A 26,752-nucleotide genomic window follows, 5' to 3' on the forward strand; every position below is an offset into this window, starting at 1 on the left:
TACAATGAAGAAGCTGCGGCAACCCACTGGAACATAAAAACCAAGATGGCCCCATAAGAAAACTTAAGAATTTTATGTGTGTCATTCTATCCTCCAGTCTGGCACTGCTCCACACCAAGAGGGATCCTCTTGGCTATAACCTCCCACTGCAGGGAAAGGAGAGCAAGAGAACCCCGGCAGCCCTCACCATTGGTATGAAAACCTGCAGTTTTTGCCACTAAGCACCTCTACAGTCTTTGCCGACACTAACTCCAGCTGACAGAGCTGCCTGGGTGGATGTTGCTGTGTCTCCTTCGAGAAGAGCTGCTGGTGCACCCTCCTTGGGACTAGAGCCACTGCACCACCCTCTCCAGTGCCTTGGTCCCTGCACCCCAGGTCCCAGCACCCAAAGGGATCTCATTGGCCAGGACTTCCCCTGTGGGGTAGAAGGAGAGCAGGAGAAGGCTAGCAGAACTTGCTGCTGTAGTTTTGGTGCAAAGGATGTTTGCAGTCTTTACCAATGCTGATCTCAGCTGACAGAACTGCCTGTTTTTAATGAGTACATGATATAAAAAGAAGCACTCTGATGATAAGAACACAAAATGTAGGGGTAGGAGAGTAAAAGTATAAAATTCTGTATGCAATTAAAGTTAATAAATACAAAAAAAAGAAAGAAAAAATAAAAACGAATCACTACCAAAACATCACCAAATAGCAAAGAAGAAAAAAGAGTGGAAGAGAGGTACAAAACAGGTGCAAAACAACAGAAGACAATGAACAAAATGGCAATAATAAATCCTCTCATAGCAATAATTACTTTATTTATTTATTTAGTTTGTTTCAGGTTTTTATTTAAATTCTAGTTAGGTAACTTATAATGTAATACTGGTTGAAGGAGTAGAATTTAGTGATTAACTTACATATAACACCCAGTGCTCATCACAACAGGTGTCCTCCTTAATGCCCATCACACATTTAGCCCATTCCCCGCCCACCTCCCCTCCAGTCACCTTCAGTTTGTTCTTAATAGTTAAGAGTCTCTTATGGTTTGCCTCCCTCTCTTAATAATTACTTTAAATGTAAATACATTAAACTCACCGATCGAAAGGCATAGAGTGGCTGGCTGAACAGATCAAAAAACCCCACAATACTCACCAACATGCTACATATAGGAGATTCACTTTAGATTTAAAGACACAGATGGGCTGAAAGTGAAGAAATAGGAAAAGATACTCCATGCAAATGGTAACCAAGAGAAAGAAGGGGGCTATACTTACATCAAACAAATTATACAAAGAAGGACATTATATAATGATAAGAGTCAATTCAACAGGAAAATATAACAATTATAAACATATATACACTCAACACAAGAGCACTTAATTACATACAGCAAATACCAACACATCTGAAGGAAAAAATCGACAAAAAACGACAAGTTGACAACAATACAATAGCAGTAAGGGACTTCAATACTCCACTTACAATAATGGATAGAATACCAGGACCAAAAAAAAAAAAATCAATGAAAAAAACAGCTGATTTGAACAATATTACAGATCAAACGGATCTAACAGACATATACAGAACTTTCCATCCCATAGCAGAAGAAGACATATGTTTCTCAAGTAAACAACGTCCATTTTCTAGGATATATCATGTTACATTGCAAAACAAGTCTTAACAATTTTAAGAAGATTAAAACCATTCCAAAAATTTGGTCTTACCACAGTAGAATAAAACCAGATGTCAATAATAGCAAAAAATAAATATATAAGTAATAAATAAATAACAGAAAATTCACGAATACGTGGAAACGAAACATCACACTCTTAAACAACTCTTGGGTAAAAGTGAAAATCAAAAGAGAACTTAAAGAGTATCTTGATACAAACAAAAAAGAAAACCAAACCCATACCAAAACGTATGGGATGGAGCAGAAGCAGTGTTAAGGGGGAAGTTTATAGCTATAAACATTTACATTAAGAAAGATCTCAAATAAACAATCTAATTTTATACATCAAGAAACTAGAAGAGCAAACCAGACCCAAATTTAGCAGACAGAAGGAAGTAATAAAGATTAGAAGAGAAATAATAAACGAATCTAATAACTGGCTTTTTGAAAAGATAAAACTGACAAACCCTTAGCTAAGGAAAAAAGAGAGAAGACTCATATAAATAAAATAAGAAGTGAAAGAGTGGACATTACAATGGATGTCTCAGAAGTAAAAAGAATCATAAGGGACAATTATAAGCAATTATACACTAATAAACTGGGTAACCTAGAAAAGTTGCATAAATTTCTAGAAACATACAGGCTACCAAAACTGAATGAAGAAAAAAATGAAATGTCTGAAACAAATAACAAATAAGGAGATTGTATCAGTAATTGAAAACCTCAAAAAAGAAATCCAGGACCAGGTGTCTTCATGTGTAAATTCCACCAAGTATTCAAAGAAGAGTATCAATCCTTCCTAAACTCTTTCAAATACGGAAAAGGAGGGACCAGTTCCAAACTCATTTTATGAAGTCAGCATCATCCTAATACCAAAACCAGATAAAGAAATCAGAAAAGAAAATTATAGGCCAACATTCCTCATGAACATAGATGGAAAATCCTCAATAAAATACTAGCAAACTGAATTCAATAGCACAGTGAAAAGATCACGCACCATGATCAAGTGAAATTTATCTCTGAGATGCAGGGATAGTTCAATATATTCAAATCAATGTGATATACGATTATCAAACAAAAGCAAAAAACAAAACACAACAAAACAAAACAAAAAACATGATCGTCTCACTAGATTAAGAAAAGCATATGAGAAAGTCCACTAATTCATGATTATAATTCTTGGGGCTCCTGGGCGGCTCAGTCAGTAGAACATGTGACTTTTGATATCAGGGTCATGAATTCAAGCCCCACAGCTCCATAGCCCCACGTTGGGTGTAGAACTTTTCTTTTTTAAGTACATGATTAAAATTCTCAATAAAACAGGTATGAAGGAAACTTACCTCAACACAATAAAGGCCGTCTATGAAAATCTCACAGCTAAAATAATCAATAGGGAAAACCTGAAACCTTTCCCTTGAAGATGTGGTACAAGGCAAGGATGCCTACTCTTGCCACTTCTTTTCAAAATAGCACTGGAAGTCCTAGCCAGAGCAATTAGGGAAGAAAAAGAAAGAAAAGTCATCTATAAAAGGAAAACTCCCTTCTATTTCTCCTTTACTCTCACAGTACACTCATATTTCACTTCAATTCTCACACCAAATGTGTGGGTTTTCCACACATCAAGCAATCCTCTGATATCAGATGGGTGATTATTCAATTAACTCAATTCTGTCACTATCTAACTGGAGAGAGCACTAGATTCCACAGGTTAAGAGCTCAACCCCACAAGACTGCTGCCCCAACTTCAGATACCTAAGTCATAAGCCCCCAGATGTCACCTGTTATCCTGACCAACTATCTATAAATTGGGGTTCTCATAACCCTTTCCTTGGGTTTGATAATCTGCTAGAATGACTCATAGTACTCAGGGAAACACATTTACTGACTTATTATATAATAAAGAATATGATAAAGGATGCAGATGAACAGCCAGGTGAAGAGATACATAGGAGAGGTCTATAAGTGTCCTGAGTGCAAAACCTCCTGTCCCCATGGCATTGGGTTGCATCGCCCTGTTAGCATGTAGATGTATTTGCCAATACAGGCACTCCTAATACTGTACGTTGAGGATTTTTATGGAGGCTTCAGTCCAAGTGCATTTACTCAATTTCTAGTCTCTCTCCCCTTCCCAGAGGATGAGGATTGGGGAAAAAAGTTCCAAGCTTCTAATCATGGCTTTGCTTGGTCTGTCTAATGATCAGCCCCCATCCTGAAGCTATTCAGAACTCCACAAAGAACTGCCTCGTTAGAACAAAAGCCACTCTTACCATCCAGGAAATTCCAAAGAATTTAGGAGCTCTGCGTCAGGAACCAGGGGGTAAAGTTCTATGCGTATGTATATGTGTGTGTATAATTATTATTAATACACAGCATTGAAATCAGAAAGGAAGAAGTAAAATGATCTCAGTTTGTAGATGACATGATCATATTTCTAGAAAACCCTAAAGACTCAAAAAACCAAACCAAACATTAGAACCAAGAAATGAATTCAGTAAAGTGGCAGCATACAAATCAACATACAAAAATCAGTACCATTTTTATACACAAACAAGAAATTATCTGAAAAGAAAATTAAGAAACAACCCCACTCATAATAAGTAAAAGAATGAAATATTTAGGAATAAACATAAAGAGATGAAAGATCTGTACAACAAAATTATAAAACATTGATGAAGAAAATTAGAGACACAGATAAATGGAAAGACAACCTATGTTCATGAATTGAAAGAATACTGTTAAAATGTCCATACTACCCAACGTGATCTACAGATTCAATGCAAATGCAGTCCCTATCAAAATCCCAATGGCATTCTTTAAAGAAATAGAAAAACAATCCTAAAATTTATATGAAACCATGTAAGACTCTGAATAGCTAAAGAAATCTTGAGAAAGAACAAAACTGGAGGTATCGAATGTCCTGAATTAAAAATATATTATGAAGCTATAGTAATCAAAACAGTGTGGTACTGGCATAAAACTATATTTATAGACCAGTGGGACAGAATAGACAACCCAGAAATAAAATCACACACTATGATCAATTGGTCATTGACAACGGTGCCAAGTACATACAATGGGGAAAGGATGTGTCTTCAATAATGGTGTTGGGAAAACTGGATTTCTACAGGCAAGGAATGAAACTGGACCCTTACCTCCCATCATCACCAAAAATCATCCATCAAATGCATGAATGGATAAAGAAAATGTGTTATATATGTTATAATAATTATAATATATATAATTACATTATATAGTTATGTATAAATATATGTATAAAATGTGTGTGTTTATATATGTATAGATATATATAGATATTCCACACAATGGAATATTATTCAGCCATGAGAAGGAAGGAAATGCTGCCATTTGCAACAGTATGGAGGAACTTAGAGGACATTATGCTGAATGAAATAAGCCAGACACACAAAGACAAATACATGAACTCACTTATATGAGGAATCTTGAAGAGTCAAACTCATAGAAGCAGAGAGTAGAATGGTATTTGCCAGGGACTGAGGGGAGAGGGAAATGAGGAGCTCTTGGCCAGGGAATACAAAGTTCCAGTTACAAAACACGAGCAAGTCTTGAAGATCTAATGTATAGCAATGTAACTATAGTTAACAATATCGTATTATATACATGAAATGTGCTAAAAGGATTAATCTTTTAAGTGTTCTCACCACACATACACACACACACACACACACACACACACGAAAGAAAATGGTAATTACATGTAGTGATGTCTGTGTTAACTATCTTGATTGCGGTGCTTACTTCACAATGTATACATATATCAAAACATCAAGTTGGAAATCTTAAATACATACAATTTTTATTTGTCAATTATACCTCAACACAGTTGGGGCAAAAAACTTAAAGTTTTGAAAAATAAGTGTTAACTAGCACTGTAACTTTTCCCCAGAAGTAACACAATTTCCAGTGTTAAAGTCACCAGATATAATACGTGAATTGCTGATAAATTCAATCAATCGAAGTGGTGGTGACCTTCCAAAATTTTTTTTGATGAAAGCTGAAGTGTAGCCATTCTTCAGGTCACTTGACTGGTCCTCTAGTCCACCTGATGACACCTTGGCACTGGGAGTTACCTCCCCCATTGCATGGCCTATAGGGAGAACGGATTTGCTCAGGACATGACTTGAGAGAGATCCTATGAGTGATTATGAGAAGTCTGTCTTCAGACCTCCTGCGATAGGACAGTGATCACCTGGTTTAACACTCCGGTTCCCCTGACTTAGCCTAGCTGGTTCTATTGTTCAACCCAAGTAGAATAAGAAATGCATTTTGGGTACTCAATAAACCAAGCCTCAACAGAAGGGATTAATAAAATTGAATGGTACTAGTTGTGATTCTCATCATTTTAAGTAGATGGGAACCTGAAGGATAGGCTGGTTCCAGAAATTTACTCAGTTATTGAAAACAACCAGAAGTTATGCTTCTGTTACCAGAAGCAGAGGGGAGAAATAGAGTGGTAACCACAAAGGGTAGGATTATGGGAGGATCTATTCATGTAACAATAAATGAGGAAGAACGACTAGTACTTTAGTCAACACGGGTTGACCAAAAAGGGATGAAGAATATCATGGCTGGATGGTGTTTGCCTCAAAGAAACAGAGGTTGGTTTTTAAAAAAAATGTGAAATTATGAAGTAGATAATGCATATAAAAGCAGAGTCTGCAATAAATATATACAAATTAAAAGAATAATAAAATGAACCCTCATGTACCTACATTATGGTTTAAGATACAAAATATCACCAGGGCCTTTGTACCTGTGTGTACCCCATCCCTAAGGTATCAACCCTCCTAATCTCCAGCATAGCCAGGAGATATAGGGAAGAGACCATGAAGAGATCAAAGATATTGAGGCATTTGTTGATCATGGTTTATCAGTATGGGATGAAACATGCTGAAAATGGGACACTAAAGACCCATGTCGATGGGATGGTTGATGTGGAAAAAGGCGGGTTCAATCATGGTGTCTCCTGAAGTCTCGGACTTCACAGAACTCAGCTTTGATTTAGAAGGGGGGGGATTATTTTATGCGGTGGGGTAGGTGGTGGTGGGTGACTGACAGAGGTCAGGAGGTCAGGAGTGGGTGTTCCCTGGAGGCTCATTGGATGTTAGGAAGACTGGAACACCGGGCTGCAGGAAGAAACATGGCCATCCCAAGGCCGATTCACCTCTGCTACGGGGAATGGTTTTATATGTTGCACATCTGGACTCCAAGCCAAGCTTGGACTCGAACAGTGGTTTTCTAACTTAATTTGTTGCTGCTGCCACTTCCTATCATAGGAGAAAGAATCGATTTTTTGCTTTTGTTCGTTTGGTCTGGAAATTGCAAATGTGAACAAAAGCCATGTCGGGGGTGGGGGTGGGGGTGGGGAAGATGAGGTAGGTAACTACCCGGTGCTCTTAATTCAGATATGAAAACAGAAGGTACATGCAGTTCTGAGAATCCTCTGATTACAGCATGTAACCAGGAAAAGATTTCCAAACGGGAAGACCCAAGATAACAGCCCTTCCCGGGTCCTAAAACTGCTAGCACATAGATCGCAATTAAAGGGAGGCAGGTTTGCTGGGAGAGTTTCAAGGGTCAAAAGCAAATAATAAAACACCAGAGTTGTTAGAGTTAAAGACACACTCCTCAACAGGACACAAAACCTCTCAAAGGAAGGAGAAAAGAAGAGCAAGTACTCCACGTGGGAAGGGGAAACTGAGGAAGCTGCTCGCATGTGCCACTCTTTTTGTTTCTAGCAACATTTCGGGTCTCTCTTGCAGGCTTCCCGCTAAGCTCTCCTTCTCAGCTTCGGGACTGGAGGAGCATTGCATCCCCAAACTCCACAGCAGCCCGAGGCTTCCTCTGTCTTGTTATCTCAGCGGAGATGCAAAAACGAGTTTTTCAAAAGGAATTTTACCAACTAAGGGAACTAAAACATGACATTGTTTTTAGTAAGTACAAAGTTAGAAATTCTGATCTGAATTTATTAAGGAAAAAAATGGCAACAGTGACGTCTTCTTCTTTCTTTTTTTTTAAAAGATTTTATTTATTGATTTGACACAGAGAGAGAGAGAGCACAGGCAGGCAGAGAGGCAGAGGGAGAGGGAGAAGCAGGCTCCCCGCTAAGCAGAGAGCCCGATGTGGAGCTTGAGATCTGGGATCATGACCTGAGCCGAAGGCAGATGCTTAACTGACTAAGCCACCCAGGCACCCCAGTGATGTGTTTCTTAACTGATGACTGAATAGACTCATGAAATTAACAGAAAAACACACCGGATGCAGGGAGCCAGCAGTCTAGCGCTTCTGCTCCCTGTAGTGAAGTTGTTTGCTTATCAAGGGTCCCTTGTGTTTGTGTCCAAATTTGCCAAATTTACTTATGAAGTTATGTCCTCAATTAAATGTTATATAGTCTGATAAAAATACATATGAAAAATGTTGGAAATCTTAAAGGCAAATTACTAAGAAAATTGCTGTGGCAAGACTGCTATAAAACACTGGGGAATAACATAAAAAACCTAAAAATAATCTGTCTTTAGAGAATTTGTCAACTGTCTTCAAACAGCAAATAATGAAAATTGTAGAAAATACTCTAGGGGTTTGGTTTACTTCAGAAAGCTGATTCCGAGCTCCAATCAGGGGTTTCCCGCTCAAAGAAACTCCTTGGCCTAAGGCCAACCAATTGGCAAATAAGTGAACATCAATATGCTTTGACATAAAATTAAAAATTTTAAGGTATAAAGGTATACTTTTAAATGATTTCTGCCTTCACTGATTTTTTTTTTCCTACAAAGCAAATACTTCCTGGTCTTATTCACATAAGATAACATAATGCCAGATGGATTCAGGTAGCAAAAAGGCTATGAGGTTTTGCTGAGTCCTCAAGTGGTTTTGGAGATGCAAACCTTGGGAATTAGGCATAGGGAAATACAAATTGCTTTATATAATAAAATGAGGAAAATCTGAAGTTCCCAGGGCCAACCCAAGAAGAAGGGAGTAAGGAGGAGAGATGGAAAGAGGAACAAGCAAGATGGCGAGAGGCTGGAAGTGATATAGAAAAAAAATGGCTAGTGAGAAAGGCCTAGTGAGATGGGGCTGAAGACTTTTAAGAACAAAGATGTATAAAATAGAGGTTGCTTGTACTTTCCTTGAGGAAAAGATACCTCACTTTATCTCTACAGCTGATATTCACTGAGCGTTCTCTCATTGTTTTCAGCATTGGAGCTCTAGTGCGAATGAACAAATGTCTGCCTTTGTGATAACTGTATTCTAGTGGGAATTTAAAACTGATAAAACTGGTTAACTCTTCCCAAACCTTCAGTCAAGTCTGTGCCGCATACAGCTTGCCTAATTTGTGGGAATAATGGAAAGGTGCTTGGACGCATCCAGACTGATAGGGTAAGAACAGAAACAAGATGGCTAGGGGATTTGCGGATGCAGGAGTCTGAAGTCAGAGATGATCATGGGAACTCAAGACTTCAGGATTTAGTGAAATATTGGGGAGGAGTTTTAGACTTTCTACTAGTATGGATTGAGATTCAAAGTATTTTTGGATCAGTAGCGTGACCCTACTGATCTCTGAATCACTATCCTAGACTAGGGCTGTATATCCAAAGCCAACACCAGTGTCCGAGATGCGTTGGGCTGACAAGTTCGTTTCTTTGCCTTATCATACTCCTTTCCAGGAGTTTTCCCCTTCCCTATTCTAAGAGAAACTCTGTTTAATCCTTGAGACTGTCTTCCTCTCTCACCTTCCCAGGCCCATTTTGTACAGTACTCCTCTGCGCTCAGGAAGGGCTGGAGTAGGTGACTGTTACACACTTGCCAGGGGTAGTAAGAAATCTGTTGAATTTCCTAGTGACTCTTGGATTAGCTCCTCTGTCCAGGTGGCTGTGTTTGTAAGTAGTGTTGGAGTCAGTAGTAGTGTATCTCAGCCTGAACAACATCCGTGTTTCAGAAATGGCTTGATTTGTCTTCTCTTACCTCAAACACAACAGACAAAAAAAGGCACAGTCCATTTCCTAGGCTGCCAAAGAGGTGTTAGTTGGGCTGATGTTTCAGTCCTGAAAAAGAAACTCTGTATTTTCCTATAGAGAGGTCAGGTATCACTCTTTGTTTTTCTTCCCCGGGGTGGCTGAGGGATTACTTCCTCATTGTTATATGGGTTAAAATAATAGCTTGGGAAAGAAGGAAAGAAGACAGTGATCAGTTCCCTGAAGTTTAAACTCCTCATGACCAGAGACTGCTGGTTTTATTTATTGATGCCTCCTTAGTAGGTGGTTGGAAAGGCAGGAAAAGCATTTAAAGAACAGAATGGTATATCTGAGGTAAAGAAGAGCTTCTCTGAGTTCCAGGAAGTAGTTTGATATTCTTAAACAAAACCCCGAAAACCCACAAAACTTGGAGCCGGATTTTGAATCTTGTTTTGGCTATTTCCTAAGCATGTGAACTTGGGCAGATTACCTAAATTTGCTGATCTTTGTTTTTCTCACTTCTAAAATAAATTGAATTTCTCTTCTAACCAATAAGCCTGAGCAGCAACCCTTGCTGGAATTTGGCCATGGATCGATGTACCAGATGATTGATGGGGTTTGCCCAAACAATATCCACTTACCTGGTGTTGAAGAGCCACGTTGGAGGTAACTCATTCTCGGGGACACTGCCAATCATTGAACCGTAGAGCTTAGTTGCCATATTACTCAAATCTGTTTCCGGACCAGCCCATAAATGCATGTTTTAGTTCAGGGGAGAGAAAAGGCCTGGAATGAACAAGTGGAAGAGCAATGTGACACTTGGTAGACTATTCAGTATCATTTCCTAGCGGCCCCGTAATAGACTCCATCCCATAACAGAGAGGGATGTTATTCCCCACTTGGCCAAAGATGGGCACACTGCTCTGGCACTCTGAGGACCCCGCATGGTTGTGTCAGGGCCTGGTGGAGCTGTGGCAGCACCCAGACAGGGACTTCTGTGTGTTAGCAAATTGTACCTGCCAGAGGGCAGGACCCACCGGAGACCCTCATGAGCTGTGGACCTGTAGCCATAGGCAGCACAAGTAGGCTTATTGGACAATATGCAAGACATGCCTAGCAATTTTTAGAAACACGGGAGCAACAAGTAAAAATTAAGTTACTACTATTTTTGTGAACTTTGCAGATTCCACTGTGGAGAAGTTTGGGCTATTAAATTAGAAAATGCTATTATAAAGTTCTTGTCACACACTCAGTCCTCAACAAGCGTTAGTTATTCCCGGTGCCGTTCTCTAAATAGCAGAATTGATTAATCTTTCCTTTGTGCCACTTCTGTGCACAGTAGGTATCTCTTCTCTCACTTCCATTAAAATTGTATTTAATTGAAGTTAATTGAAAAATTTAAGCATATGCCAGCTTTACTATGTTAGAAAAAAAATGATAGTAGGAAGAAATTTCAGTTGTATCCAAGAAATGATGATATGGCTAGATGTGGTTTAGAAATTATCCTTAGGGGCGCCTGGGTGGCGCAGTCGTTAAGCATCTGCCTTCGGCTCAGGGCGTGATCCCAGAGTCCTGGGATCGAGCCCCGCATCGGTCTCCCTGCCCCGCTGGGAGCCTGCTTCTTCCTCTCCCACTCCCCATTTGTGTTCCCTCTCTCGCTGGCTGTCTCTCTCTGTTAAATAAATAAATAAAATCTTAAAAAAAAGAAAGAAAGAAAGAAAGAAAGAAAGAAATTATCCTTAAAACAAATATTTGGAAATCTACTACATTTATTTAGATACACTTCTTTATTGCCTGAAGTATATTTACAGTGAACCAGGATATATTTGAAAGAAAGAAATAGAAGTTCTGAAATATAGAGTGGTAGATATTCCTTTCCATGAGGAAAAATTAATTTTCAAAGGTGTAAAACTTGGCAAAATTATTTGAAGGATGAACAAATGCCTGATGAAATAGGATTGGATTTAAAGTGATAAGAAGATCAAGGGGGGAAAAAAAGTCTTTTTAATCCTTCAAGATTGCAAAAATTAGTTGCTAAAGACACAATATATCAAGTTCCCGAAAGGCACAATATATTAAATGGAACCACATTGCACACGTATCATTTTTCTTTTAAAACTTGAAAGAACTTTTATAGCTTTGGTATTGGAATAAAATATAAAATATCAGTTTTGACTTTACAGTTATGTTATTTTTGTATTTCAGAGCCAAGATTCTTTTCTCTCAGGTCTCAAACATCTTTATAGGCTTTTAAATTCTCAGAGATCTAGACAGTGACTAAATGACCCTGATAAGTAAGGGTGTAAAATAGTGAGAAAGATGCCAAGCCCATTTACAGCCGGCACCCACAACATTCCGGTGAAATAAAAAGCAAGAGTGTTTGAGGTGTTCGCCAGAGAAGCAGAAGCTAAATCAACAAAACAAAGTACAAAGCTATAGATTTGTCTGGAAAGAAAATACAATCACACTGATGATGGGAACGTGGGAGCCTGTGAGAAGTCTTGGCAAAATTTTAAAGAGAGAGCTTTAAGGGTACATGGAAACATAAACACAAACTTAGCAGGAATGATAACAATGAGGCAAGAGGTTTGGATTTTATTATGAGAAAATGGAAGTTTATCAAGTTTCTGGTGTTATTTATTGCTATATAATGTGTGTGGTGCTGCTGATGGAAACGAGTTTAATTTTAAAAAGGGAGTCAGAGACGACAGCAGTTGAGATACAAGTTTCAAATTTTCCCTGTTCAAGTTAAAGGATTCCTGAAATGGTATATGCAGATGAAGAATAAGAAATTCCCCAGTTGGGGGGCGCCTAGGTGGCGCAGCCGTTAAGCGTCTGCCTTTGGCTCAGGGCGTGATCCCAGAGCTCCTGGGATCGAGCCCCACATCGGGCTCCTCCACTGGGAGCCTGCTTCTTCCTCTCCCACTCCCCCTGCTTGTGTTCCCTCTCTTGCTGGCTGTCTCTCCCTCTGTCAAATAAATAAAATCTTTAACAAAAAACAAAAAACAAAAGAAATTCCCTAATCGGAACATGTGAAAAGCATGGTGAAGGATGGAGAGGGTTGAGGACCTAGGCTAGAAGCTCAGGAAAGATGAATGGAAGAAAAGGATGAAAATACGAAGGTCTGAGCAGGGGACAGAGTTGGACTTCATCAAACTGGCTTTGCCTCCTCTGCTGATAACATTTCACTTAAAAGATTTCTATCTATGAGGCAGACAACAAACAAATAGCATATCTATATTTAACATATACATTATTGGGCTTGAAGAAAAGAGAGCCTGAAAAATCACGGGAGGGTCACTGAAGTACAAGTGGGAGGAAGCTTAGATGGCGTAAGGATTAACATCTGCCTTTCATTGAGCACTACTGGGCACTTGCTACTCTAACTGCCCTGTTTATAGTCATTATTTAATTGACTCCCAACCATATTTGGGGGAGCTTTATTATCTCTATTTTATGGAGGAAGGAAGCTCTTTGTGTCCAAGATCACACGTGTGCTAAGTGATAGAGCCAGAATTTGGATGGATTTTGCCACACTCCGGGAGCAAAGCTCTTTTTCCTCTGAGCCTATTAACAGAGACTGGGGGTTGGGAGCTGGCTCCAAGGCAAGAAATTAGACAAACTCAAATAACAAAGAAAGAATTTAGAATTTAACCAAATTATGGAAGTAGCCAAAGTATCCATCAATAAATGGATAAATAAGATGTGGTGTGTGTGTGTGTGTGTGTGTATACACGAACTTTATATATATAAAATAGAATATTATTCAGCCATAAAAAGAATGAAATCTTGCTATTTGCAGCAGACCTAGAGAGTAAAATGCTAAGTGAAATAAGTCAGAGAAAGACCAATACCATATGATTTCACTCATATATGGAATTTTAAAAAAATATACTTATTTATTTTAGAGAGAAGGGGGGAAGGGGCAGAGGGAGAGGGAGAGAGAGAGAGAGAATCTCAAGAGAAACTATGTTGAGCATGAAGGCTGATTCAGGGATTGATCTCACGACCTTGAGATCATGACCTGAGCCGAAACCGAGAGTTGGATACTCAACCAATTGAGCCACCCAGGAGCCCCACATATGTGGAATTTAAGAAACAAAATGAAGAAAAAAGAGACACACCAAAAAACAGACTCTTAAATTTAAAAATTCTATTTTTTTTAAAAGATTTTATTTATTTGACACAAAGAGAGAGAGCATAAGCAGGGGAAGGATCAGGCAGAGGGAGAGGGAGAAGGAGGCTCCCCGCTGAGCAGGGAGCCCGATGCAGGGCTCAATCCCAGGACCGTGGGATCATGACCTGAGCCAAAGGCAGATGCTTAACTAACTGAGCCACCCAGGGACTCCCAGACTCTTAAGTATAAAGAACAAATTGGTGGTTGCCAAAGGGGAGATGGGTGGGGGGATGGGTGAAATAGGAAAAGGGGATTAAGAATAAACTTATCTTGATGAACACTGAGTAATACATAAGATTGTTGAGTCACTATATTGTATACCAGAAACTAATATAACACTGTATGTTAATTATACTAGAATTAAAATAAAATTTAAAAAATAAAACATAAACAAGTTAATTTGTTATTTAATAACAACTTTAAGTGCCTTACATATTAACATCGATATATTTTAATGGAAAAAACTGTATTTTCTAAAACAAAAAAAGTTGATGGGAATTATGGCATTGTTTTTAATAGAAGACAGCTGGATTCTTTTTTTTTTAATAAGCAACAAAAATTTATTTCTTGCAGTGCCTGGGTGGCTCAGTCAGTTAAGCATTCAACTCTATTTATTTATTTAAATTCAATTAATTAACGTATAGCATATTACTAGTTTCAGAGGTAGAGTTCAGTGATTCATCAGTTGCATAGAACACCGAGTGCTCATTACATCAAGTGCCCTCCTTAATGCCCATCCCCCAGTTACCCCATCCCTCCACCCCATCCCTCTACCTTCCCTCCAGTAACCCTCAGTTTGTTTCCTAGAGTTAAGAGTTTCTTATGGTTTGTCTCCCTCTCTGATTTTGTCTTAGACAGCTGAGTTCTTATATCTACTTCTGCATTCAATCTTTTGACTACTTTTGGTTGAAGTATATGAAGAAAACCTGGCCTCACGAAATACATAGCTAAAAAGTGGGAGGAATATTTTAATAGCCTTTTCAGATATTTGCAGATAGTCTGTTTCTATACCCAAACTTGACATGCGGTAGTTTCTTTTCTTTTCTTTTCTTTTCTTTTCTTTTTTTTTTAAGATTTATTTATTTATTTTAGAGAGAGAAAGATAGAGCGTGAGCTGGGGCGGGGGGTAAGAGGGAAAAGGAGAGAGAGAATCTCAAGCAGACTCCCCACTGATCATGGAACCTAACACAGGGTTCCATCTCACGACCCTGAGATCATGACCTGAGCCGAAATCAAGAGTTGGACACTCAACTGAGCCACCGAGGCACGCCTGACAAGTGATAGTTTCTTAAATGTTTGTTGCAATTTGAAATCTGGAACCGTATCAAGGAACTCTGATACTCTGATATATTAAAATCTATTGGGGTACCTTACACACATCATGAATTGGTTAATTTGGAAAATATTTACAGTTAAGCAGATCTTTCAAATGTTAACACATTTCATTATCACATTTCAATATCAAAATAATACATTTGTTCTATCATCCTTGATCTCATTAAAAAGGTCAGTATCAGGAAGATGTCAAGCTCATAGTAGCTGATCCAAGTTTTCTGAAATTTTAGTTTACTCGTGTGCTCAAATGTCTTCATTGGTAACAAATACTGGCAGTGTGGTTTTGAGGTGACAAGCTCATTGGATTATGTCTGCTAACCCCCTAAGTCTGAATAACCATAATTTTTATTTCAAGTACAAATGGTTTCCACAAAAAGGTGACTAGTTCAGCTTGCACCTAAATTATACACATGATAGGTGGTGAGTGAAGAATATAATGACCATTAGTATCATTGGGGGATTTGTGCTGAGGTTACTGTAGTCTTACCTACCATTGCTTTTGAGCTATTAACACTAATGTCAACAAAAGAGAAAAGAAGAAAAGGCAAATGTCATGTTAGTATTCCTATGAAAATAGTTTTATCTTTGCTGACCCCTTAAAGCCTCTTGTGGACCCTCACCCAAATGCACCAGACTTCGAGAAATATCATCTTGCCACATTGCAGGTCTCATCTCCTATCACTCTGTGCCTTGGTTAGAACGTTCCACCCACTTGAGGGTGTTTGCCTTAGCGGTTCCCTCTGCCTGCGGCTCTCCACAAGATGGTGTCCTTACTGTGATCAGATTTCAGCACAAATGGCACCTCCTAGAGGCATTTTTGATTACTCAGTTTAAAAGACACCTCTTTCCCCTAGTCATTCTCTATTATATTACCTTGCTTTATTTTCTTTATAAGAGTTATCATCATTTAATACTATCTTGTTAATTAATGAATTAATTTGCTTTGCCATTAGAATTCAAGCTCTATTAATTCAAGGAATTAAGCTGTGTTACTCATTTCTGTATCTCCATCTCCCCAAACAATGTAGTCAAACTTTGATAAAAATTTCTTAAATAAATACATTTTTAAAGGACCTTGAGGAATTAAAAAAGGTGGATTTGGCAGTAATTTGAAAAGTACAAAGCCTTATAAAGGTGGTTTATTATAGTTTTCAACATTTATTTCCTGATGACCATAATCTCCTGAAAATTATTTCCCATTTTTAAATAATTACAATCAGACTTTAATATTGTCTTCAAACAAATATAGAACTCGCATTCTTCTATTTTCCCCTTCTCATTATTACACTTGGGTGAAGTGTAAAATATTTTAAAATATAAATGAAGATGCTAGAAAGACACTTAATATAAACCTCTTTACTTGTAAAAAAAAAAAATTTCTTCCATGATGTCTTTAGAAGGTAGTGTAAAGGTTGAAGACTATAATCAAACTCGGGGATATCTGAAATCTTTACTATAATGAGAGTTATTCAAGAACATGGTTAGTCTGCCCTTTTATTCATATCTTTTTTTTTTAAAGATTTTATTTATTTATTTGACAGAGAGAGACAGCCAGCGAGAGAGGGAACACAAGCAGAGGAAGTGGGAGAGGAAGAAGCAGGCTCCCAGCAGAGAAGCCTGATGTGGGGCTCGATCCCAGAACGCTGGGATCACGCCCTGAGCCGAAGGCAGACGCTTAACGACTGCGCCACCCAGGTGCCCCCCTTTTATTCATATCTTTACGGATATATCTAAATGAAGTTTTACAATTATATACATAAGAATGTTGTACATTATTTATAAGAATTATCCATAATGCCTATATACTTGTTATTATAAGTAAATTGCAAATCATATTTAAATCTGTAATTGTTTGTGGATAGAAATTTAAAGGTTTTTATATTGATCTTATATCTGACAACCTTGCTAAACTCTTTTATTACATATTAATGTAGTAGATAAAATAAATTTTCTGTATATGAAAACATTGTTTACTAAATGATATTTTTCTCTTTTCTCTTTTTTTATGTTGTTTTAAACAGGAGTAGGGAGATTGTGCATTTTAGTTTGCCTATATGTGAAGGTAAGACAGTTTTAATATGATTTCCCCTCCTTTCTTATTTCCTGTTTTCACCTAACAGTATATGTCTTGCTATGTTTCTTATTTTAAAGACAATAATGCTTTTTAACATTTTACCATTAAGTGTGATGTTCACGCTAAGGATTTAGTTTTGATGTTATTTTATTTAGATTTTTAAATCATGTTAGCGATATTTTCTTCTATTTCAAGTTTTCCCAGTTTTTAATCATAAAGCAATGCTTTAATTGTATTATGTTTCTGCATCTATTGAAATGATCAAATGCTTTTTCTACTTTTATTTTTTTTTTAAAGATTTTATTTATTTATGTGACAGAGAGACAGCCAGCAAGAGAGGGAACACAGCAGGGGAGTGGGAGAGGAAGAAGCAGGCTCCTAGTCGAGGAGCCTGATGTGGGACTTGATCCCGGAACGCCAGGATCACGCCCTGAGCCGAAGGCAGACGCTCAACACCTGCGCTACCCAGGCGCCCCATCTACTTTTATTTTTTAATGAGAAAATTATATCAGCATATTTTCTCATGTTGAACTATTCCTGCACTATTTGCATTCCTGGAATATATCCCACTTGGTCATAATATATTTATTTTCTTATTTATACATTGCGAGATTTGGTTTGCTAATATTTTACTTGGATTTTTGCAGCTATGTCTTGAGTGACATTGGTCTGTAATTTACCTTCATAGTATGAGAAAGGACTATTTTTGTCTGGTTTGGGGTGTCAAGGTTGTACAAATCTCATGAGTTGAAATATATTATTTCTCTTTTTATTCCTTGAAGGAGTTTGTATAAGACGGGAATGATCTGTTTTTAAGTGTTTATGTAGGGTATGTTCTGTAAAACAAACATAAAAATATAAAAATCACAAGGAAAGCTAGTTTTTTCCTCCTCATTAGAATTAAGAACTTCTACTCATCAAGTGCACTCTAAAGAGAGTGAAAATACAACTCAGAGAAATAACTGTACTAAAGATTAATATGTGCAGATTACCTTAAAACATCTACAAATAGGGGCGCCTGGGTGGCTTAGTCGGTTAAGCAGCTGCCTTCAGCTCAGGTCATGATCTCAGGGTTCTGGAACTGAGCTCCACGTCGAGCTCCCTGCTCAGAGGGGAGCCTGCTTCTCCCTCCCCCTCTGCTGCTCTGCCTGCTTGTGCTCTCTCTCTCACTCTCTCTCAAGTAAATTAATAAAATCTTAAAAAAACCCCAAACATCTACAAATCAATACGAAACAAGCAATGAAATATAAAAACGATCTATATAACTTCATTCTAATCATTGTCCCCTCTATTCTGCTCCATCCACTTTATATAGGTAACAATTTTTATTAGTTTTACTTTAATTATTCCAGGTTTTTAAATACATAGATGAATATATACATATATGTTCTATTTAACCTACTTACTTATCTACTAACATCACTTAATGGTAAAAATCCTAGAAGTATTTCCACATCTGTGCATAGAGATTTTGTTCATTCTTATTTTTAAAATAGCTGCACAGTATTTCATCCTGTAGATTTTGTGTTTATATTGTAAGAGGCAGTCTCTGATGTTATGAACATGGATTTTCCCCTGTCTTTGGCTGTTAGAAATACTGCTAAAAAGAATAACCTGGTGCACGTGTTATTGTACTGTTGTGTAAGTGCTTATGAGAAATAGATTCCCAGAAGGGAGATATTTGGGTCCAAGAGTAAATGCAAGCTATAGTTTTAGTGGACATCGCTAGATTACATACTTTGGCCTTACGTCATGTGAGGCAATCCCACCTAGAATATGTGAGAGTACCTGGTTCTTCACAGCCCCTCATACAGAATCTGTTGTTCAACTTTTAGACTTTGGGTTATTTAATAGGTGAGAAATTGTATTTCAGTAGAGTTCTAATCATATTGCTCTTATTAAAAGTCATGTTAAGGGGTGCCTGGGTGGCTCAGTTGGTTTAAGCATCTACCTTCAGCTCAGGTCATGATCCGAGGGTCCTGAGATTGAGCCCCACATCGGGCTCCCTGCTCAGCAGGGAGTCTGCTTCTCCCTCTGCCTCTGCCCCTCCCCCTGCTCATGCTCTCTCTCTTGCTCTCTCTCAAATAAATGAATAAAATCTTTCAAAAAAAAGTTATGTTAAGAATCTTTTTAGAATTTTAAAAATTTTCACTAACTATACAATTTTAGGGTGACAGGACTCTGAAGACATAGTCTCCTGTCTGACTTCCATTGACCTTGTCAAGAAGTCATCTGTTTAGTCATGATTCTTTTTTTTTTTAAAGATTTTATTTATTTACTTGACACAGAGAGAGAAGTGAGCACAAGCAGAGGGAGAAGCAGTGGAAGGGGGAGAGGGAGAAGGAAAGAATCTCTAGCAGACTCTATGCCGAGCCCCTTCTGGGGCTCAATCCCAGATCCCACCACCCTGAGATCCTGACCTGAGCCGAAACCAAGAGTCGGATGCCCAACCAGCTGAGCCACCCAAGCATCCCAATCATGATTCTTTTTAATTTTCTTTCTAAAGGTTTTAAAAAATCATCTTTTTGTCTTTTGGGTTCTACAGTTCTACCACAAAGTTCTAGGTAATTTCTTTTTATTTTTCTATTTGGGATTCACCGATAATCCTGATTATAAGCATTGGTTTCTTTGATCATTCCTGGATAGTGCTAACTAGTAGCTCTTCAAATATTCTCATTTTCTCTATTCTTTCCTTTTAAAGATCTATTGGAGGTATACCTTCTTATTTTGTTTCTATAGCTCTCAATACCACTTTCATATTGTTTTATTTTTCCGTATCTGTGGGTAATTTCTTCAAATTCATCTTCTAGCTCTCCAAATCTTTTTTCAGCTATGCCAAAGACACGCTTAACCTGTACATTAACAGTTTATATTTAGGAGCTGTAATTTTAATTTCTCTAAGGTTTAGCTTTTTTACCCTAACTTACTAAATAAGTTTTGGTAGTTTATTTTATCTTTATCATGTTTTCAAACCCCTCTTTTATTTTTTATTTTATTTTTTTAAAAAAGATTTTATTTGATTATTTGACAGAAAGAGAGCACAAGTAGGGGAAGCAGCAGGCAGAGGGAGAGAAAGGAGCAGGCTCCCTGCTGAGCCTGACACGGGGCTTGATCTCAGGACCCCGGGATCATGACCTGAGCCAAAGGTAGTGGCTTAACAACTGAGCCACCCAGGTGCCCCTGAAACCCCTCTTTCACTAGAAAAATAAAATTTATTATTCTTGTAGTGTGTGTGCAGAATCTGGAGTGCTATTCCCTGTTTCATTCTTGATACTAGTAATTTCTCTTTTCCCCTATTTTCTTTATAAGTGTTGCTAGAATTTTGTCAATTTTATTGATCTTTTCAGTAATCGTTACCTTGATTTCTATACTATTCTGTTTTTAATTTCATTCATTTCTTGCTCTTATTCTTAATTGTTTTTTTCCATCCACCTGCTTTGAATTTACTTTGCTCTTCTTTTTCTATGTGAAAGCTTGTTGGTTTTATTTTTTCTAAAGTATTCATTTAATGTTATAAGTTTCCCTTTTAGCAATGCTTTAGCTATATCCCATAAATTGATGTATTTCCATTTTCTTTCAATTCAATGCATTTTTAAATTTTCTTGAGGTTTCCAATTTGAAAGAGAACCATGTAGAAGTGTATTGTTTAGTTTTCGAGTGTTTGGAGATTTTCTTGTTTTCTTTCTGCTGTTGATTTTTAGTTTGATTCCTAATGGTCAGAAAACATACTCTGTATGATTTAAATTTTAAAACATATTTTGAAGTTTGTTTGATGGCCCAGGATATGACTTATCTTGATACATACTCCATGAGCACTTGAAAATAATGTGGTTTTTCTGTTGTTGTTGGGTGGAGTGTTCTATAAATGTTGATAAGATCTTGTTGTTTGATGGCGCTATTGACTTTCATATCTTTGCTAATTCTCTTTCTAGTTGTTCTATCAATTATTGAAGGAGGGACGTTGAAGTTTCTAGTTATGATTGGAGATTTGTCTGTTTTTCCTTTCTTTTCCATTTGTTTTTGCTGCACACATTTTTCAGTTATGTGGTGCACACACATTTAGGATTAAGATGTCTTCTTAGTGGATTAGCACTTTTATCATTATATTATGTTCCTCTGGCTCTGGTGCGGTTTCTTTTTTCTTTTTTTTTTGGCTTTGAAGTTCACTTTATCTGATAGTAATATAATCTTTTATGCTTTCTTTTAATTAATATTTGTGTGATAGAAATGTTTGCATCCTTTTACTTTCAACCTGCCTTTACCTTTATATTTGAAATAGGTTTCTTTAAATATCATAGTCCTATTTTTTTATTATGTTATGTTAGTCATCATAGAGCACTTCATTAGTTTTTGATGTAGTGTTCCATGATTCACTGTTTGCGTATAACACCCAGTGCTCCTTGCGCTATGTGCCCTCCTTAATATCCATCAGTGGGCTGACCCATCCTCCTGCCCCTTTCCCTCTGAAACCCTCAGTTTGTTTCCCGGAGTCCATAGTCTCTCATGGTTCATCTCCCCCTCTTCATTTTCCCCTTCCTTCTCCTAATGTCCTCCATGCTATTCCTTATGTTCCTCATATAAGTGAAACCATATGATAATTGTCTTTTTCTGCTTGACTTATTTCACATAGTCTTATTTTCAAGTCTATTCTGCCAAGCTTATTTTTAATTTGTTTATTTGGACCATTTACATTTGATGTAATTACTGATATGTTAGAGCTAACTCTGTCATTTTTTGTATTTGTTTTCTATATGTTCTCTCTGTTTTTATTTTTTGTGTTTTATTTTTCTTGTCTTTCTGTGCATTTCTTGAAGGTCTGTAGAATTCTATTTTGGCTTATCTATAGTGTTTTCAAGAGTATCTCATGTATAACTTTTTTTAAGGTTGCTCTAGGTATTACATACGCATAACTTACCATAGTCTACTAATGTCAATGTTTGATCAGATCAAGTGAGTAACAAACACACTCATTTACATTCTTTTATCCTCCCCCATTCATAATATAATTGTCTTAAATATTTACTCTACATATATATTTGGAACCACATTACATAGTGTTATAATTTTTGTTTCAACCATCAAACATATTTTAGGAAACCCAAGAGAAAAACGCTATTGTAATTATTCATATTTTGCTTACCATGTTCTTTCTTCCCATGTGATATTTTATAATTCCTTCAATTGTTTTAAGTTTAGAGAACTTGAGTCATTATTTTAGAGTGGGTCTGCTGGTGACAAATTATACTAGTGTTCCTTAACTTGAGAATATCTTGAGTTCCCATTCATCCTTAAGCGTATTTTTGCTGTATCTAGAATTCTGGTTTGTCAGTTCTTTTCTTTCAGCACTTGAAAATTGTGCCAACTTCTTCTGGCTTTCATAGTTTCTGATGCAAAATGTGTGTCTTTGGAATTTTCTCCTAAATATAACATGTCATATCTCCCTCATTGCTTTAAAGAAGTTTTGTCTTGAGTGTTCAGGAGTTTTACTTTAATGTGCCTTGGTAGAAATTGTTTTTGGTTTATCCTCTTTGAAGTTCACTCAGTTTATTAAATTTAGGTTTATGTTTTTTGCCAAATTTGAGAAGTTTCAGACATTATTTCTTTGAATACTTTTTCAGCCCTCCCTTTTCTTTTCCTTTTGGGATTCTAATGACAAGAATGTTGGGTGTTTTGCTATATTCCCATAAGTTCCTGAGGCTCTGCTTGTTTTTCTTGTCTATTGTCTTTCTGTTATTCAGACTGGGCATTTCTGTTGTTCTGTCTCCAAGATCACTGATCCTTTCCTCATCCTCTACATTTTGCTTTTGTGCTTATCCACTGAATTTTTATTTAAGTTAATCTATTTTTAGTTCTAAATTTTACATTTGGTTCTTTTAAAAAATCTTATTTTTTAAGAGCAATTTTAGGTTCACAGAAAAATTGAGCAGAAAATACAAAGAGTTCCCATATGTCCATAGCACCCCACCCCACCAGATGCATAGCCTTCTCCATTATCAACATCACACCAGAGCTGTGCATTTGCTACAAGTGATGAACCTCTTACACATTATTATTACTCAAAATCCATTGTTTCAGTTAGGGTTCACTCTTGATGTCGTACATTCTATAAGTTTGCACAAATATATAGTGGCAAGTATCGACCAATATAGTATCATACAGAATAGTTCCACTGTCAAAAAATCATCTGTGCAGTTCTTTTTTATACCTTCTATTTCTTTGATGAAGTTTTATTTTTTTATTTGTTTCAAGTGTGTTCACAATTTTACATGAAGTATTATGATGGCTGCTTTAAAATACTGGACAGATGATTTTAACATCTCTATCATTTCAATGTTGGCATCTATTGATTATCTTTTTCATTCACTTTGAGATCATTCTGGTTCTTGGTATAATGTGATTTTCTCTTGAAATTTGAACATTTGGGTATTATACTATGAGACTCTGGATTTTATTTAACCTTCTGTTTTATCTGGCTTCTTTGAACATCACTCTGGCAGAGATAGGGAGAGATACAACCTTATTACTACTTAGTGGTGGAAGAAGCTTAGATGTTCACTCATGCCTCCTGACAGCCTGACAAGAGTGGAAACCTGGGTACCTCACTCAGTTTTCTTGTGGTAAGAGTGGGGGTGAGGTTATAGTTTTTTTCTGTGGTATTTGGCTGGAGTAGAGCTGTTACTGTCTAAAGATGTTCTGTCTTGCTAAGCTGCCCTTTCCTGGTCCTCTGGCTAGAGAGAGAAGACTTTTGTTGGCACTTGTTTTGTCTGCACTGTTAGGGTTTCCAGGTTGTCAGCTTCTTCAGTTCCATGTCTGGGATATATGAGCCAAAAATAAACCAAAAACCAAAAGACCAGGGCACTTACCACCTGGTTGTTCATTAGATTCTGAGTTCCCTTGTTAATCTGTCTTTTTCTCTTCACCTTTCACCCTTCTTTTGTTTTATAATGTCCAAGGCTTTGATGTACTTAGCAGGAGGAATAAGGACAAGTACATTCTATCCTATTTTCCTGGAAATTAAAGTCCACCATTGAATTTTGTCTTTAATTTTCTTCTCTTCCTTTATGCCATGACTAGGTTGGTTCTCAGATTCTTGGCTCTTAGCTTGCCTAGGTGGGAAGGCCAGATAACTTTTTCCCCCTAGGCCAGAAAATTTTTATATGGCATTCGATTAACTGAGCAATAAACAGTTAATGACCTGATATGGCAAGAGCTGTTGTCTAATTTTGTGACAGGGACAAAGGAAGATAGTTAGCCTTAAGTGGCGTTATTGGCCCAGTTTAAAGCTCTTCTGTGTGTATGAGGGTTAAAGAAAAGAAACAGAATAATAAGGAAACTGTGCAATAGATATTTATCTATATACCTTCTCTACAATAAGGAAGGAATGCTTGAACTGTGAATAATGCAAGTAAGTCTCTTATTTTGTCAAGAAATTGTATTATTTAGTCTAATTTACATATGAAACAAAAAAATGAATTTTGTATTAACAGTGTAACAACAATGTAACGACTAGAAGATGAAAGGAAAGACAAGACAGCTTCTTACTTAGGTATCTAAGTTCCTGTAAGTTTTTCCAGAATCAAATTAAGGTAAGTAATGAAAGCATTGATTTCATAGAAAAATATTTTGTGGAAAGTTAGTTAAATAATTTATATCCAAAATTACTTATTAACTATCAAAACGACTCAGTCAAGGCAAGAATAAACCCAGAACAAACCCAGCTTAGTTTATGTCAAAAATGATGGATTCATAATTAACAAAGTTTACTATAGTTGAGATATATTTGTTTGGCCACTCTGAGCAGGTGTGTACCCAGTCAGAATCATAGCTTCATTTGTCTGTTCATGACAAAGTCTCCTCAGTGGGTGACTGACAGAATGTCCACAGTCCATGGGGAACCCAGATCCATGATCCACCAGGATTCAGTCTCTTTTGCAGTTTGAATACAAGGGATTTTATCAAATTCACTCATGAATGATCCAGCTTGTCAGGAGATATCAAAGGATCACTGAGATTGTTGGGTAGATGTTCTCCCCCAAGATAGTATTGAAATTTAAATGCCTAAGTGATAGCCAAAGTGAGCTAGGTGCCAAAAGGAAAGCACAATGTACTGTTGGCAGAATTGGTAAGTGACTTTTTTTAATGGGGAGTAATGGGTGGAGAAATGTCCATTTTTTGAAAAATTGATACATAAACTATTTCTCATATCTATTGGTCTAGCTAAAATGTACCATTGTTACTATTATAAATTCAAACCACCAATCATCTCCGGATTCTCTACAAATGGCTTCATGCAAAAGAGAATTGATTCCTGTAATGATTCATATTTAGGTTCCAAGTTTTAAATTAATTCTGTTGTCAGAATATGGCTTGGGACCAATGATATTTTGATGGTTTTCTACATTGCTTCTGATTCTGTCCTACTTATAGTATAAGCATAGAGAGAAAGGTAATGTTTTATGTGATCTTAATTTCTATTGCTTTCCTTACATATTTATTTTTCTGATCATTAACCACAAATACTACTACAGAAATGACTTAAAGGTTATTTAACTTAGTCAAGGAAAAAATGTATTATGTTATTAAGATATATTCACAGAGTATTTTTAATCCTAAAATGGTTTTGACCTCTAGGGATAAGAAATCCCCTCTAGGGATAAGATAAAGTCAATCACTAAATGAGAGTTTTAGATCTTGTTAGCAAAATGAAGTGTGGTCTTCAATGCAGAATGACAAAAATGAGTTAATTTTAAGTTCTTTCTTGATTCTAAGTTAAAAGTCAATATATGAATTCAAGGCTGTTTAGTGCAGCGTCTATGGATGAGAAAGTAAAAATAACTTTTACCCCTTCCTTAATACCACTGCTCTTCTCAAAGTAGCAATGACTGACGGTTAAATTTTTTCTGATCTTTCTATATTTACATTTAGGTACTTTTCTGTTTACCTTATTTCCCCTTTCGACCCTTAATTCCTTTTCTAACTATGCCAAGAAACTTTTCTTCCCAGAAGGAGCAATACCATATCCCAAATTGACAGCATATTTATAGAGCAAGCAGATGTATTAGATGGATGTATCTTTGCATGTACCAAGATTCAAGTTACTTAGCCATAATAGGATAATATGTAAACAATACATTATTTTTCTTCAGAGGTATCTAACATCATTTTGAAGTGTACTAGTAAATGAGTTGACCTGCCAAAATAAGGGATCAGTCTTTAAAAAAAAAGTTTCCTAGTTAAAGGAGGAAAATAAAAAAGATTGATGATAATAACTGAAAAAATGTTTTAAATAAAGCCAAATAGTCAAGTGGACAATACGTAACATATCTTTTTGCTCTTTGTGATTTAGTTTCAGTGAAACATCATTATCAATCCCTCCAAATTTTGTAACAATATGATCTATAGTTCTTTTGATAATTTATCAATTATGTTCCATTTTATAGTTTTTTTTTTTTAAAGATTTTATTTATTTATTTGACAGAGAGAGAGACAGCCAGCGAGAGAGGGAACACAAGCAGGGGGAG

The 26,752-nt window shown here is 36.8% G+C and overlaps 1 protein-coding gene across 2 annotated transcripts in view; it reads right to left on the bottom strand.

Annotated features, from left to right (window-relative positions):
- Window positions 1-777: 777 nt before the first annotated feature.
- Window positions 778-26,752, bottom strand: part of LOC113257856 (histone H4) — a 60,337-nt gene continuing 34,362 nt past the window's right edge. For both annotated transcript variants that reach the window (XM_026502370.4, XM_026502369.4), the window contains 2 exons: window positions 10,287-10,431; window positions 778-5,780 (listed from right to left, as the gene is read on the bottom strand). The gene's annotated coding sequence lies outside the window, so the exon portion shown is untranslated. The remainder of the gene's footprint in view (window positions 5,781-10,286; window positions 10,432-26,752) is intronic.

This window comes from Ursus arctos, unplaced genomic scaffold (assembly GCF_023065955.2).
Source record: "Ursus arctos isolate Adak ecotype North America unplaced genomic scaffold, UrsArc2.0 scaffold_26, whole genome shotgun sequence".
NCBI lineage: Eukaryota > Metazoa > Chordata > Mammalia > Carnivora > Ursidae > Ursus > Ursus arctos.